Below are 18357 nucleotides of genomic sequence, written 5' to 3'. Positions count from 1 at the left end.
TGTTCCTCATCTTGTTTTATGTTGTGCTGTGCTGTGAATACGTGTGACCTATGTTATGAAGCATAAAATGAAACTGTTCTGTATTCATAAAAGATAATTATTGTGTATCAATAAAGTGATACTTATGGAGTAAAATTAAATGTCTACAATGGATTGGGTACTTTGAGTACCCAAAATCTCGGTAGATACCTTGACGATGTGGCTCCAAGTATGGTGCTGATGCACGCATACTTTTTTATTGACCTTGGCTTTGATTTTTTTGGCCTTGACCTTGGCTTTCAAGTTCATGGTCATTCTGTCAAACGTACCTAAACATGAATAGGGTGACTATGAAATTTTAAAATGAACTAAATAAAACTGTTTTATGTTGGTCAGCTTAAAGCAAATAAAATACGTTTTTTAATGTCTTATCGTGTTCAGTATCATCAGCTGTATCTACCATTTCCCGCTCCAACGCAATCAAGTTAACACCCTGTATTTAAATATATATTTTTCGGCAGTTATACATACAGATATTGAATGTAAGCTCAGCGCATTACGGAGAGCAGAGAATAATACAATGAGATCATCCTGAAACCTGAATTGATAGCCCACTTGCCAGCTTTGTTGAGGGTAGCTTGCTCGTATTCAGAGATCTCACACATTGTTTACGGAGGTGCGTAAATCGACAAATATGCGAGTTTCTTTCTCGTTCGTCAGTCAAAACGACACCCGAGTCCGCGTTGTTCTATGTTCAAAACATATTTTGTAATTTACCACTTTTCCACACCTTGTAAGTTCAGCAGGTCTAGTACAGGTTAGATAGTTTGTCGAAAACTATAAAAGTTTACGTTTACTCGCATACTAAGTGGCGCCTCTAATAGAAACTATATGAAACTTTTGACAAATAATGTATGCAGATGACAGGAGAAAACGTAAACTTTTTCGTTTTCATAAATAGCAAAACCCGTACTAGAGGGTCTGTTAATATTTATTTTTGCGAATATACCTTAAAAAAAATTGTCAAACGTAAAATATAAAGGGTTTTTATCATCAGAGCTTTCACGCGAGAAACGTCGTAAATTAATTAAGGATAGCGACATTAAAATAAAATATAGAGCTTTATACTCCATTTATGATCGCTATAAAATTGTCTTGTTAATCGATAAGTACATTGTTTCTTGGAAAAGATCTCATATTTTACGATTCATATAATAATAATAACCACAAAGAAAAGAAAAGAAAACCGCATCAATGTGGTTTATTTCAGGTCAGTCCTTGTGCGGTTGTTGTTTAATTATCGTTATTATTTATTGTACCTTCGCAAACTGTAACCTAAGTATCTTTAGTAAATTCGTACGTTTAAGGTTTTTTTATTCTATAAGATATCTATTGAATATTACTGATAATCATCATCATTACCTTATTATGAACTTCGTCTTACTTTTGATTCGTACAAACATGAACATCTACGTCTGCCACATATAATATTGACGATCATCAATTATTTATTACTTTTCTCACCATCACCTAGGTATATGGTAATTAGAACAACGCACTCTCCACTTGGAAGTGAGTAAAATTAACAGAGAAATTTACATCTCGATGGATTTGCATGACATTGCACTATACAGAACTTTCGTTTTAAAGGCGGCTATGAAAGTAACTAATCACATTATGGAATTAACAGCAGACCTAAATTCTTATTTAAGTACTGATAAATATACTATGTATATGCAAAAGTAAAGTCATAACATTGTAATATCGGTACCAAGTACTTACTTAAAAAATCTCAACGCATCAGTGCACTTTGAAAAACATCAATACGGACTGCCTTCAATGGCCGATCTTATCTTGAGGACACATTAAAAAATGTTTAAAGCAAAAAAGTTTGAAAAGAACTGCAATCACTAAGCCAGTAAGTAGTTTGCTAATTAACTATATGTTTAAAATGCATAATTAACATTGCAAAAACGGGTTAACTGTATCTTCTACCGGTCCGTACGTATGAGTTTTTTTTATAATAATTAGTCGCGGTAAGGCACAGAACAAGATATGGATGCAGGCACCTGCTGGAATCTAGTTCTAGATCCTATCGGACTGTCACGTAATGAGAACCAGTTTATTTAGCAAAGGAGGCAGTTAACACTTTATAATAAGTACCTACTTACCTCAGTAATATCAACTGCCCTGTTCGGGTTTTAATACAACATAGCTAGAGTAACTGCAACAGAGCTTAAATAATTTAATCTTAATTAAGGAACGGCTTTGTGTAAATTTTAATAATATTGAATAAGTAATTTGGACTTTTAAGGTGTGAACAACGAAGCATGTACTTAATAAACCTACATAGATATAACTACTTAACATCTTAGGTCTTGGAACTTGTAGCTAACCGCCTACCCAGTACTACGTACGTATAAGGTTCCGTGGATCATTTAGCCCGTGATGGCCACGCATCCTGCGTTTACTGTGATGAGCCGTGGCATTCCTCGGGCGCGGGTCCCGGCTAGGAGTCGAACCTGTACCTATTAGCGGACGCCGGCAAGAACGATCGGGAACCAATCGGGAATGCGCTGAATTAGACCGCGGCTACTGTCTCGCCGGGGATTCTTGCTGCTTTGCATTACAAGCGAAATTACGGGAATAGGGATACGTTTTCTACTATTTTGAGAGGAGATCAGTAATACAGGGTGGAATTTTATCCATACAGAAATGCCATCCTGTATGTGTGTATTAGGTATTGTAACTACAATTTTGCCGCGCCCGATTTCTATTAGGTATTTATTTTTGAAGAAACATCAGCTAATATGGTTGCAAAAAGTATGCTTTACACAGGCAAATACCGTTCCGAATTTCGAAACAATAAGTACCTACTTACACCTTTTTACACGCATACAGTTATTATTGCAGAATGAAAGCTCATAAAACTCCCGTACTTTACCGATGTGCAGTTTCAGACAAATAAACACATCAGTGGCAAATAATGGACTCTACATTCGTATCTCAAATTTACTTCCTACCATTTTCATGTCAAGATTTCATCACTAAAACAACAATAGCAATAAGAGATTTCAATTCAATCAAATATTACGCAACCTCCGACGTGAGACAAAGTCATCCACACAATAGTCACATATGAAGTTATGAACATACACAATTACTTTGAACCAGAACGAAGAGTCTATGGGAACCAAAACAAGTACCCGAACCGAAATCAAATGAGACCATTATCCAAACTGGTTTTGACCGGAAATGATTACCAGCATGATGATCCTACGGTAGCGGGGAATAAATCTTGTCTGTTTTGTAAATTGGGTTTTACAACTTTTTAATACAAATTTGCTAGTTAGTTTCTTCTCAATATCTAATATCTTAACGCGATTAACGTTGCGATAAGAAATCTTTAGTCAAGAAGCACTGAATCACAAATGCAAAAAAACGATAGACATGACATTTCCAGTAAGGAGTCACAGTAGGCCCTTGCCTAGGGCGGATAGTTTTGAAAGGGCGGCTATTAATTACTTCACGACTTTGGGCCTTTAGGGCTGCCAAGACTGTAAATACGCCACCCAAAGCACCTAACAAGACGAGCCACTCCTAACTCTGCCACCACAGATACCTAATCAAATAGGAAGACGTAGTTGAAGTATAATTTATCATAACTAGCAAATAAATACGTCCCTAATGGTATGACGACATCCGGTGAGCTAGGATCCCATTTGCGAGAGCCATCCGGCGCCAAGGACCGGTTCAGATTTAATTATGGACAAACTTACTTAGGAACACATCATTAGTATGTAGTTGTTGCTGAGTTTCATAGATCTGTAGAGGTACTATGAAATGTCGTCCATTTTATGTCACACCGAGGTGATACGAGTATATAGGTCCGACCGTTTATAAAATAAGAGAGAATCGTGTTCATTGCTCGATTCGTGCTACTTAATAACACAGTAGGTAACACTACATTATTATGTAATTCCTGCTTTTAGTGGTGTCTAATAATTATATGCGCAAACCAGATCAAACAAAGGCCCTAGAGTCATTTTATTTCCTATTTTTATTAGAATATCAATACGGCCCGGAAACTTCGATTTGCCTTACAAGGTTATTCCATAAAATTTCCGGAATCAAAATAATAAATCGACTATATGTATTTCGAACAATTTCCATGAAATAAATCTACTAAATTTACTAAATTAACACCATTTTCCCCAATTAGGGGTGGAGTTTTGTAAAATAGAATACTCTCCACCTACATTTTCATGTCTGTAGGTGTTATAGTTTCTAAGTTTTCTTAATTAATCAGTATTTCAGTCTGAATACATAAATATAGTTTAAGCTAAATGTACTTATTGCGAAGTAACTCAATGTCGAGTGCAGTGGGCGCAGACCTCGAGGGAACGCCGACTTCTCAAATCATTAGATAACCACTTTGTAATGCCATTTATATCTTTGGTACGTTCACTACAATATTATTGAAATTAAATTGCTAATCCTGCTGGTAAATGTGGAAATAATCCGAGAACTTGACGAAACTAAGCACGCACAAACAATTGCTTTAGTCAAGTTTAGTGATTTAGCGTTAGTTATAAATACCTACGCTCAAGCTGAATTGGCTACTTACCTCAACGTTGAATACAATGATGAAATACAAATACAAAGATGGAAGCACGTCGCTATTGGCATTACAAAAAACTTGGCATTACAAAAAACTAAGTAGTGGTATTAAACGTAAAATAAGCTAAAATGCAGCAATAAGTTAAAATACCTTATTAGCGGCACCTCTAGCAGTTTGCGGCTTCAATAGTGGCTGCCCGAGGATAAAACCAAGTTAATGTATCTACAGAAGCCGATAATAATTATGCTCGTAGAGACTGACAATGGTTCCTCACTGATATACGAAACACAAATAAAATTCACGAGCCGTAGGCAAAAAGTAAACGATTTCACGCACGTACACAAACGTCGGACGGCGACATGAGAAAAAAATAACCTTTTAACTTAACTCATTCGGAGTCATTTGCAAACATGATTGAGATTATTTTATTTGCGTTTCATGCCTTCATAAGCCCCGTTTAGTGGAACAGGTTAGTTAAATCGACATTCAACTGGTGCGTCGATCATACTGACATTATTCACGCTGCAATCGTAAACGACGACGGCTAAGTCCACATTTAAATTTATCTGCTCAATAATCACAATATTAACATTAATAACTTTTTTACAACAGAATAAAAGCAAACGTTGGCGCTTTGTAAATGAAAATAAAAAGCTATGTTTGTTTAATGAAATGAAATATTCAACGAAATATCACAAGATTCCCAAGAAAAGGTGAACCTGGAATGGCATGAGAACGACAGGCGGAGAAGCGCACTGCGAGTGTGCAATTACGCGGCGGTGGCGGCGGTGGCGCGGCGGCGGCGCGGCGAGGCGGAGGCGAGGCGAGGCGGAGGCGAGGCGGAGGCGAGGCGGCGGCGGCGCGGCCAGGGCGACGACGATTTACTCGAAAAGTAATCAGCAGGCACCATCGCCGGCCACGCGCAATCAGACACGTAATTCACGTAATAAATGCACTTTGTTGACACTCTCAGCCCTTTATCTCGGCAAATTGTACCTCGATCAGCGATAAAGAAAGTAAAAACAGGCAATTTACCCCATTAGATCGTGATTAAGTCCTCTTTATATAAATCTTGGTGCAATTTGCAGCGAGGTAAAAGAATAGGTGTGCGATGTCGCAAACATCAATTTCAAACAATAGTTCGGAGTCAGGATAATTGCGTAATCGGAGAAATCATTCGTCGGAACACCTTTGAATTGTACCCGCGACTATATTCCCATTGTAAAGCCGTTTTACTTTTGTGTTAACTATTTATTGAATCATTCAAACTTGCTGAAACAAACGCTGCTGTAAAACATTTGTAATCTTCTACGAAATCTTTAAATATCGTGACTATACAAACATGCAATTATCAATTTACGACTCAGTAATTCGTCTACATGCCGTTTATATGAAATCTTTCTTCAGTTATGTATGCCACAACAGCGCTCTTAATAGTCTTCTATTTGCAAATAAAATATGAGAAGGTTCATAGGCGAGTTGCGGGAGGGTGACTCTAGCTCTACAAAAACAATGTTATGAGTACGTTGTATGCAACTTGATTGAGCCGTGTACAGTTTTCACAGCAGGGCTTCGATAAATCGTGTTCTTAAGGCCAGAGTGACCCTCCAGGGGTGATCGCTCGGCCCGGTATTGTTCGCCGCCGCGACCTCGAAGGCCGCAGCACATTGGCCGGTTTGAACGCGCACCTCGCTGCTCTATATCCGCATACCTCCGCTGACCAGCGCCACCGCTCTAATTAAAGAATAAGTCGCCACAGACATGATTGTTCTAACATTTTGTGAATGGCTGCAATGATTTTTCGTTTCGCTTTTATGCTACACTTTTTTCTTTTGCTTTTACGCCGCATTACCCTTTATCATGGTACTTATAATTAGGTAAGTATATTGGTTTTACTTTTCAACGATACATAAGTAGTCATATAATATACTCGTACCTATCATGAATACATACTAACTACCGCCCCTACTCCTTTTAAAATTATCTATTGAATATGAGAGTCTGTACAAAATCTACCTTCAGGACATCATTGAAAGGTTTTCTTAAACAATCATATAAATTCTGTAAACCTCCCTGCACAAGGGTAACAACTAACAAAAGTCACATCTACGAAACAAACAGCCACTCTATGACGGGCACAATAGGCAGTTGGTTGCCAAATAAACATTGATGAATGTGATCGCAGGAAACCACGGCATTCCGGGCCCGGCTGGACCCGCGGCCGCTGCAGGACGCAGGCACCGCCACAGAATAAATACATCACAATTCTTCTTACTATGTCGGAAATGAATACTATATAAGCTCTAGGGATGGTTTGTCACAGCGTTGAAGGGTGTTAATTGCCCAGGGAGATATAGTCTTGTGGTTGGTTACTCTACTATAGGAGGCTCTTTAAACAACAGCAATGCCACCAAAAAATGACATTGATAACAATCGTCATTGGTAGAGCTGTACTAGGGTTTGTTAGAAACCATCAAGCTATAACATATGTACTTATATTCATCATGTGATAGTTGCTTATTAAAAAGTATTTAAATAGTTTAGTATCTCCAGTTTCTAATATGGAATGTCCAGAAATCCACCTCCTTAATCTTATATTTGGTCCGTTTTCCCGCTGCCGAGACGGTAAAACAATATTTTAATCGCGCCACCAGCAGACTGATTTCTCGGAATCATTTATCATCGAAATCGTTTCCGGTATGATTCCTCTAGAGAGATTTCTTGAAATTGAAGCAAGCAACTACAGTTATTTATCGATTTTTTAACTACATTACAAATAAGTCCCAGTAATAAAGTAAAACGGTGTGTGTTCAAAAGGGGGATAGTAAATATTATAAGTAAGTACCTTCTCAAGGAAAAGAACTCATGCCAGAAGCTCTAAAGAGCAAATACCTGGATATTACTTTACCTTGAAGCGAGGGTTGAATATTGAAATTCTTGTCGGTTGATATCTACCGACTTTACTTACTCTACCTATATAACTAGCTGCATGCAGTGGACACAAAAGTGTACTTACAGGTTTTTAATAAAAATAAGCTAATAAATACATTTTGAGACCTTTGCCCAGCAGTGGGACACTAGAGGTTAAGAAAAAAAAAATACAGGGCAAGAATAAATTATGACTAAAATATGAAATGTAGGATAAACATCCCATTTTTTCAACTGAAACTCCTAATAGCAAAGCGAGGATGAGCAGTTGTCAGTAACCCTAGAATAAAAACAGTACTAATACCTACCCGGCAACATATTCATTCCATAAAGAATTAACGATACTATGAGTGACTAATATTACCTATTCTGTAGCTGCCAATGTTACACCATGTGAATATGAATAAGTGAAAGCGCAGATTCCTCGATAATAAATGCCATAGTGTAACTTCGAAACGGATTACTTGACTAGCATATATTAATTATTAAATAATTATGTTCCATTCCAAGGCATAAAGAGCCATCGTGGGGTAGATCTATGTAGTACATATATAGTAGCGACATCAAAAGACGGTAGGAATAGGAAGATCTCACAACCTGCCCAAGATCGAGCCAGATGGAGCAATCTTCTCAAAGCCCTTTGTCCATGCTGAAGGAAAAAGATGTAAATGAACACCAACATAAACAAACAAACCTGGTAAAATCTGTGTCGCAGAGCATACAGAATTGGCCAGAGGTGCATGGCGGCAATCATTCCGTTAATTGGAGAAGAACACGAGCTAGAAAGTGAGCCGTGGACGTGGTGACTGCGGGCGTCGACTGCAGGCCGTGTGTCAACGGGCATCGGGCGCATTGTGTGCGGAACTGGGTTTGGATCACCAGTGTGCTAATCACGAATATTGTAATCTCTCCTCATCACGACCCATCACGTCCGCACTGCTGGGACACGGGTCTCCTTCCAATGACGGAAGGGTTGTAAACTCTAGTCAGTTTGCATGATTTCATTTCATTTCATTTCCCTGTCGGTAACGTTAGAAACTAATAAAATCCAGACTCGCACTCTGTATTAGTTGCTCACTGGTGGGTGGCGAATAGAAATGCCAACTCGCCAGCAGTGGTGGGTGGTGGGATCAAAGTGGTGAAATGGTCCAGGAGGAGACCAGGATACTAAATAGGCTTTAATCCGTGGAGGGCTAAAAACTAAGGGGTACAATATTACAAACAGTATTACATAATACTAAATATTTATTATTATATTACATTATTTTGACAAGAATTGGTAATTAAATAGACTGCTCCATAGTACCTACTTACAAGTCATTTTAAATGAAAAGGGACGTTTCGGCGTTCATTTTAACTTTATCCCTAAATCCTTAATATAGTACTTACATACCTTATACCTACTTAGAGTATTTCACTGAATCGGTTTTATAAAGAAGAAGGGTCATAACATAAAGAATAGCCAAAGGCGCTAAGGGATTCCAATAAGATTTCAACAACAATAGAACCTTTTGAAAAAGTGGGAAACTTCATTCCTCTCAATATTATCAAACAACTTTGGGAAGAGGATAAAATCCATAGTCTATAGATATACATATTCGTATAGGGATAATTATGTACGTATATTTTTTTACAAAAATACATTTCCGGGGCTTTACTTTGATCAAAACTTAATAATATCACTCACCCCTACTGGAGATCGTTAATCAAGGTTCTATTCATATATTTTTTGTTGTCCTGCCTCACTTTCTTAATGTAATTAAGTACCTATAAGTATTTAATTCGGAAAAACAAAATGTGATAACATTGTTTTTCTTTTTGCTTGTAAATATAGTAACTAACTATATCTCCTTACATTTCTACTATCCAGCCGCCCGTTCTAAGAGTTAAATAAAATGGGTACCTACTTTTTATCCTCGAAGTCACAGTGAAACACTGTTTAACGCATACAAGCTCACACCTACATAAAATATAGGTAAGTACATATATAATTATATTCAAACAATGTAACTTCCATTACATCAGCGGAATAATGGAATGTATTCGAGTACGAGAAAGGAGTAGGCGTCTAAGGACTCGTGAGTCAGTTCCGGCGCATCTAAAGATGCCCTTTTTAGGATACGAACGTAATATTGGAGGTTACGATTTGAATCCCAAGTTATATCGACGTAAAATTTTACAATTTTATTATTTGTCGTAGTCATAATCACGAGCAGTGAAAAAGTTCCACTTATAAAATCTGGACAGCAACTGACCCCATTTTAAAAACATTTAATTATGAGTTTGTTCAAAATATTTACGTTTTTAGTTGGTTTAGGGTCATAGCTAATGTTACCCCAAGTGACCTTAGCTATATATAACCGGACCTTTTGCCTCTCCTCGGGTATCTAAGATGCTATCTATCAATTATACATAATCTATGTGACGATTTGAATATTGTATACGCAGTTCGCTTCAGGTCTTCAGTTTTATCAATAGAATTGCATCCGATTGTAGTGTGAAACGAAGTTTGTGGAATGTTGGACGTCTCACTCTAGTACGCAAGTAGGGGAGGTGCAATGCACTCCACTACTAACAACTTCGGTGCCAAAACACTGCATTTCAAATTATTATTTTCAGCAGGATTTCTGCTTGAAAATGCACATTCAATTTCTATCGACGTGAACGTGGGTATAGGAATAGGTTATGTTATGAAATACCCTATTTTATCCGTAGTGATGAATGAGTTTAGTAGATGACAACGACACGTCACCATGATGCGTTCGCTCTTCTCGTGAGGATTGAAGTAATATTCCTCGCGTTCGCTGCTCGATTTGTCAACATCATAGATCTTCGGCTCTTGTGAATAAATTATATAAAATGTAGCAGGTGTAATAAAATCCAGGAATAGCGATAGCGCTATTTGCTGCTGTGCGGTGGATACTTTTCACTTTTAACTAACTTAAACGCAGCGTAATGTGAATCACACAATTTAAATCATCTGACATCTACTAATCGGTAACAAAGTTACGCATTAAAATGCCAACGCTAATACCTGAAATTACGACGCGGACATCTCATTAGTTTTTATAATTTCGTTAATTCACTTTCCCACGCCATCCATGCGAAATTTTATTACAATTAATTTTCTTAATAAAACACGAAATAACAATTATTTACATACATTATTACTAATTAAACAAGCAATTATTAACAAAACAGGTGCCCAGAGTCCCGAGTCCATATAGAGCAACAGAGTTAACTGCAATCCTGGTCTTCTTTAAACGCTATTTTTAATTGAATCTAGTGAGTACGTTCCTCAAACCGGTTCATAATACGAGTGTTATAAAGTTTATAATGAAACGGCTGGCCGCTTGTTACGTTCTACGGTGCTAAGGATGGCCGGTGACATTTTCCATCCGGTTAATCGTCAAAACTGGCCGGTGATTCCTCGTTTTACCGACATTGTCCATTCCAGGTTTTTTCTTCCCTAACGACAAACAACTTGAAGAATTTAATTCATGTCACCACCTGCTGCTCGGGATACTTACAATACTACTACTATTATTAGGTTATTAATTAAATTTATGTATATTTTTGTTCGATGAGTTCCATACTTTTTTGTCACATTAATATTTCTTGTCTGCATAGTTATTGATGCGACAGAAATTGCAGAGTTATTTCTGTTGTTCTGTGAATTCCAATGTACAAATTGTAAGTGCAGTTATAAAATCTGATGACATTGCTGAAACTATAGGACCTACATTCTAAAATCTCATGGCCTGAAATAATATCAAAGCCACCTGGCTTAGCATAGAAGATGATACATAATGTATGAGATGCATTCCGAAATAGCAAATTTAGAAAATCTGATGTTCACATTCGCAATTAACTGCCAAACTAATTGGGTTTGGATAATTTAAACAATAACTTCATGAAATTATGAGTTTTAAGCACGATAACGGTAATAACCTATTTAGTACACCACAACTACTTTACATTGATGTTGTCCAACTAAAAATGTGGAAAATGGGACAGATACAGTACCTATGACTACTAAACTTAGACACATATTCTAAGTACTTTTAGAATCAACATCACTGTGATATACTTACTAAAACAAATATTTAGGTTGTGAGTTTAATCGAGATGTGACATTACAATTGCATTTACATTTTAATCCATGCATTTATATTTTTCCAGCATCCGGAAATAACAACCGTTTCCAATTTCCGGAATGTTTCAAATTGAAAAAATATACTACGTTCCTAGGAAAAATTTTTACCTTAGTTGTAAATTAGAAATTCTAAATTTAATATAAATGTTTTAGAAAGTAATACACTAAGTACATGCAGTTCAATCTTGTACTAGGTATAAACAGCTGTGGGTCCTTGAATGCCTCCTCGTATACCCATTTACTTTCATTTAGTATTCGCGACCTAGAACTTTACTGTCTTTAATAGGCTTTGTCTTTATGTAGGTAATTGAATTATTTAATATGTAGAGCATGGACTAACGCAGGCATAATATTTATAATGCCTCAGTTATTACGACTTGCTACTTTCAAGTTTATAGACCCTTATGTTCCCTTTATTTAGCACATACACATAGTAACATTACATAAACATAGTAACCGTTCTTAAAATTATGGGATTTGAACCCGGGGAACTAAGTACAAGAGTTAGTGACACATAATTATACCGCTCACACAAAATTGTGCACCTGCAATAAATAATTTGTATTTTTATGCTCCAGGATTCACGAGGGCAATGAATGTAGCAATGAATCGCCGCATAATAGCGTTGAATATTTCAGACCACGCGCCAACGGACGAAAATGTATTTGGGCAGTTGGCAAGCCAGTACCAGGCGGCGCCGTTGCTACATCCGATCCGAACCAATGCCCCAAAAAGACTTTTCAGTTCACTGGCACTCGAGTAGTACTACTCGTCTACAACGAAGTTAGGCAATTCGATTCACGGTACACGTGTACTAGGTATTCTTGTCGTACTGACTAGGACTGAGTAGTATACTCGTGCTCGCGAATCGTGTTGATACTACCAAGCTTCGGTTCACGGCATCTCTACAAGTCAGCTCATCAAACAAGTCGTCAATGAAATTCGCAACACTCAATTTCACTTTTAGCCTGTTATGCTAATCGGTGATAAATTGTTGCTCATTACATGTCGTAACGTACAAGTGTAATAACATTCTTGTTAATAATATGATTATCTAAATTTTACGATCACGTTTAGCATCTAGCTAGCCTAGATGTGTAGCTGCGCTTCGGATATGAGTTTCGGAGCTCTGCTTGTGATGTTACGAAAGTTGTGGCCTAATAAGTAAAGCGTATGCGTAATTAGCGTTATATCAGGGAGTAAATCAGCGGTATCAGCGGGTGATGCAAGGCGCTTCCTATGCGCGTTGGGTAAGCGGAGGTGGGCAGATTCGCTCGTAGTTTGACCCACTATTAGGGCGCGCAGTTGCGTTACACTCCGCCGATGAGTAGACCTGATGATGGATTTATGGACGGTAGCTAGAGGTAAGAACTAGGTAAGTATGTAGATGGTTGCGGCTAATGTTATGTGTGAACAATGTGAAGATAAACTTAGTATCAATCCGCCAATCCTCCTGGTTAATCACGTATTGTTTTAACATGTTAACCTAAGATTAACCAGAAGGAGTGGCTTCGAATGATAGCAACAGCAATTAACAGCAAGATCTCACGATTCCTTTCAATATTCATTAGCAATCTGTTAAATAAGAATTAATGTGTTGTATGTGGGTCAATTTGTGCATTGTTTACAAACAATGCTAAGTTTATTGACCAGGTTAAATAACAATAACGATAATGATGACTTATTTCTTATGTGACAAAAATATTACGAACATTGCAATTTTGCAGATATAGTAATCCATTGTTTAATTCAATTCAAATTCAAATTCAAAATGTTTATTTGCGTTAAATAGGAACATGCATACATTAACCGTGATTGGTGCCTCCTTTTAAGCAGAGCCTGTGACAGGAAGCACCGCTCTTCCTTAGCTTACAGTTAGTGCAAATAAGCAATTAAACAGCATTTAGGTACTTAACTATGTAGCTTACCAAATGTAAAAGAGAAAAAACATGAGACAACTATACTTAAAATTAAATCTAATCTAATTAAATTTAGACAGTTTAGGTATTGTAGGTAAGTATATAGGTAACAGTTTAATATTTTAAGCCAAAATACCTAGATACTGGAGAAAAATACTGGAGAAAGAAACTATAATAATAGATATAAGTGAAACAGAAATATGTATATATGGTTACTTATGAATTAAAAAAATATTTATGTTTAGTGCCTTACAAGTGTTTGCGTCTGAGTGTGTGTGTGTGTGCGTGTGTGTGAGCGTGTGTGTGTGTGTGTGTGTGTGTGTGTGTGTGTGTGTGTGTGTGTGTGTGTGCGTGCGTGCGTGTGTGTGTGTGTATGTGTATGTGTGTGTGTGTCATTTGATGTTTATGTTACATATTCGAGTAGTGCCTCAGTTTCTTCATAATTCTTATTCTCAAGCCATGTACATAGTATATGTTTGACTTCATATAAGGGTTTGTCATATATTTCAGTATCTTTATTTATCTTATTATAGATATATGCTGAGCGTTTGTTAAACTGTATGCTCGCAAAAGTTGTATTAGTAGCGGGAATACGTACTGCTTTATCTTTCCTTCTTTTTTTGGTGATATTAATATCAAAAGGCAATGTTTTATGTACTTTGAGAACAGTAGATATTATATAAAGTTTTCTTACGGAAGGGAGTTTACAAGTTTCGTAAAGTAGGTTAGTAGGAAAAAGTTTATTTTTGAAGTACATTACCTTAATAAGTCTTCGTTGTGCACGTTCTAAGTCCAGGAATCGTGTTTTGGCTGCTCCACCCCATATACTTATACAATACAACAGTATGGATTGAACTAGTGAAACATAAATTTCCTTCAGCAAGTTTCTACCTGATGAGCCTAAACCTTCTAATGAGTTTGGTATCACATGCCTTAAAGTTGCAAAAATCCATATGAGTTTTCTCACACGCATGATAACATGTTCGAGGTGTGGGTACCAAGAAAGTCGCTGATCCAAGTAGACACCTAGGTATTTGGTCTGGGTAACCTTCTGAATAGTTGGGCAATCACAGTTATTTTTGTTTATGCAGTTGTGTATTTTAATTTCAAAGTCATTCGGTTGAGTGTTTTGGTAAATACTAAAACATATATAGTTTGTTTTGTTAGTATTTAAAGTTAAATAATTATACTGTAGCCATTTCGCTATTTCTTCCAGACCATTCTCAGCATAATCCCTCACCACACCCCAGGACTTACCAGTAAACACTATGGCCGTATCGTCGGCGTATGAAAAGATTTTAGCGTTTTTGATGTGCATGTTACATAGGTCATTAATATAAATAAGGAAAAGCGTAGGACCAAGAACGCTTCCTTGTGGTACGCCATGTGATACGTATTCATCAGAACTACTGTATTCGCCTAGTTTCACTCTTTGCCTTCTACTAGACAGGTAGTCTCTGAGGAGACTAAGCGGTTCACCCCTGATGCCAAATTTTTCAAGTTTGTGTACAAGGATGTCGAGAGAGACAGTATCGAACGCTTTTTTTAGATCTAAGAAGACTGATAGGCATTTATTGTGTTTATCAAGTTCGTCAACTACATGTGAGGTTAGTGAAGACACTGCATCTTCCGTTGATCTCCCCTGTCTGAATCCGAACTGAGAAGGTGATAATAAATTAAATTTGTTCATATAACTAAGAAGCCTTACATTAATTAGTTTTTCTATTATTTTTGATATAACGGTTAAAACTGAAATAGGACGGTAGTTACCGATACTGTCCTTGTCGCCACCCTTGTACACAGGTGTGACAATGGCCTGTTTAAGAGGGGTAGGGAAGACTCCTTTATCAAAGCAAAGGTTGGCAAAGTGAGTGATCACTGGAATGATCTCTAATTTACTATATTTTAGAAAACTAGTGGGTATATCATCCCAACCAGGTGCACTATTGGATTTAAGACTGGACAAAATACTACTCACTTCATCTTGACTTGTGTGCAGGAGAACGAAGGAATTAGGCTGGGAAGGCAAATTTTGTAGATAAGTATTTTGCTCATTTCGTATAGGATGGATCTGGTGAGCAAGTTCCTTACCAATATTCACAAAGAAATTGTTGATTAGATTTGCTGAATTGGTTGGGGTAGAATCAATGTTAAATAATTCTGTTGGGAGATCATTAGATTTTCTGGTATATGTAATATTTTTAATAGTTTTCCATAATTGTTTATTATTATTTATAGATTTAGCCAGTAGTTCTTTCTCATAATTTCTTTTAAGCTTTTTTATGAGGTTGTTGCAGTAGTTTCTATACCTTATATAAATTAAATTATCTAGTTCAGCGAAACTATTTTTACGATATTGTTTTTGTAATTTATTACGGTGTCTAATGCAGCGAAGAATACCCGGTGTTATCCATGGTTTAATAGTACGGTTTTTTTTAGATATAGGGGTGACTGTAGTGTTATCTTTTAATGATTCATTTAGTTTATAAATTAGGTCGTCAATTAACTTTTCAGGGTCATTACAATGCAGCAGTAGTGCTAGGTTTTTATTTTTTAATTGTTTTAATGCTTCCTCGTAGTTAGTAGTTATTTTAGATTTTTTAATAGTATTGTATTTTTTTTTTTTTTTTTTTTTTTTTTTTATTAAGTGTAGTATAGTGGTAGTAGCTACCTAGTAGCTTTTAGGAAGTTGTTTCGATTTCTTCTTAACTAGTCTGGCGACACAACGTAGGCCTTACTACATGTTTGACCAATATGAACATTGACAAGACGCGGTATTTCAATTATTAGTTACATTTGGCATCGAAAGATCGTCGATTCCAGGTTAGATTAGACAGTTTTTAAGTAGTCCTTGGAATTGCACTTATTGCACGAATTGTGCCCCTATATTATGTGAAAGCAGCGATGTGTTTGTTACTTTCAGGAGAAGGCCAATGTTCTGCAATGGAGTAGGTGTTGCCGGTTTTGTGTCTTATATTCCTGCATTTCAGCAGTAAAGTAGTTATCTAATGTTATGCATAATATTCTTATCTAAATCAAAATAGCACTAAGAAGAGCACGTGAGTAAGCTATGCATCGGTGCAAACGTGATCATTCACTACACTACTTATCTATCTCGACCACATTATTGTCTTACTATAATACGAATCTACATACCAATACAACAATTAACTAAAAACATAGATTAATAAAATTATAAAACATAATTATATTTATTATGATAGCAACGTGGTTATCGGTTACGATAAATCGACATAATATAGGTACATGTTGCACATTGACAACAAGTTAGTAGAAACCTGATTGTTTATATTTATATAGGCTTGAAAGCTCATTCACAAACTTTTAGGAGCTCATGCGGTCAACCACATGCTATATCACCAGATAACATGACTGCGAGTCTGCGTGTAAAACCACATTTTTGTTTACATATTATGCTGGAATAACCAATAAGACTGATTTCATTCATTCATTATTTATTTATTTATATAAGGCACATCAACAGTACATGTTACAATACACTAATAACCAATAAGACTGATTTCATTCATTATTTAGAGGACATTAGAGGAAGATGTCTGATGATGTTAATGATAATGGTTATTCCAGCATATGTAAACAAAAATGTGGTTTTACACGCTTGATAACATCATCAGACATCTTCCTCTAATGTCCTCTAAATAATTAATGAAATCAGTCTTATTGGTTATTCCAGCATATTATACTCCACTTATGTGTAGGAAACTTAAAATAAACGCCACAAATAAATACTTCAGCAGCAATTGAACTATCTTTGTAACAACCTCTTACGAGCGAGGTGTGTAGACTTGTAGAATATACAATGCAATGGAAATGTTTATATGTGAACACAAGGATTCAGGAAAGGTGAGTCAAGAGAGACATAAAGGATTTTTGAGGGCTCAAGACCCCTCAGCTTTCGTGACATAATCCCGTCTTACCAAACACCTAAAACCTCATGTTTACATTCAAGCCTCTGATGTGCTCAACCCACAACACACTGAAACTCCGGTTTAATAGTTAACGCAACCTCCACAGTCCCATTTCTATTGAATACCGAGTGTTTGGAATCAAAGCGTTAGTCGTGGGGCTGCATTGTGTGCCGATAGCATATCGTACACAGTCGACAGCGCATTGTCTGTGCCCGCACCTGCTGAGGAATGAATGGCCGCACTTGTCGCCAGCGAGGCACTCCGGGGCTTATCAACGCAACGTAGTTTTGTACAAAAGTACAATCGACTGTCGGTAGCAAGAAGCGCAGCGAGGCCACTTCTTGAAAACGATTATTGTTGGATGGTGTTGAGTTGTAAAATAAGTTGTTTGGGATAAGATTCATAACAGAATGATATAAGTAATGAAATTTCTGCGGCAGAAGATTTTGTAGATGAAAATGCTACATCAAGTTAACAATGAGTTTTCACATCGGCATCGGCATCAGTTTAATTGGCTCTATAAGAACGTTTGGCAATTTTAAGGCCTGTTATAAGATAGATAGATAGAAAGAATATTCTTTATTTGATAAGATATTTTTACAGTTGTACATGTATAGTTTTTGAAAGTAGAATAGAATGATCCATGTCACAAATAAGCAACAAACGCAGCTCGATATATTATGTGATGATGAGGAGAATCCATTCCTTTGAATTTGTATTCCACAAGGACTTTTGGCCCAAAACACACAGAAATCCCTCTGGCAGAAGTTCTAAAGCTGGTACAGCAGACATAATGTCAACGGT

Source organism: Plutella xylostella, chromosome 5, assembly GCF_932276165.1.
Source record: "Plutella xylostella chromosome 5, ilPluXylo3.1, whole genome shotgun sequence".
NCBI lineage: Eukaryota > Metazoa > Arthropoda > Insecta > Lepidoptera > Plutellidae > Plutella > Plutella xylostella.
Note: the sequence above shows the minus strand (reverse complement) of the source record.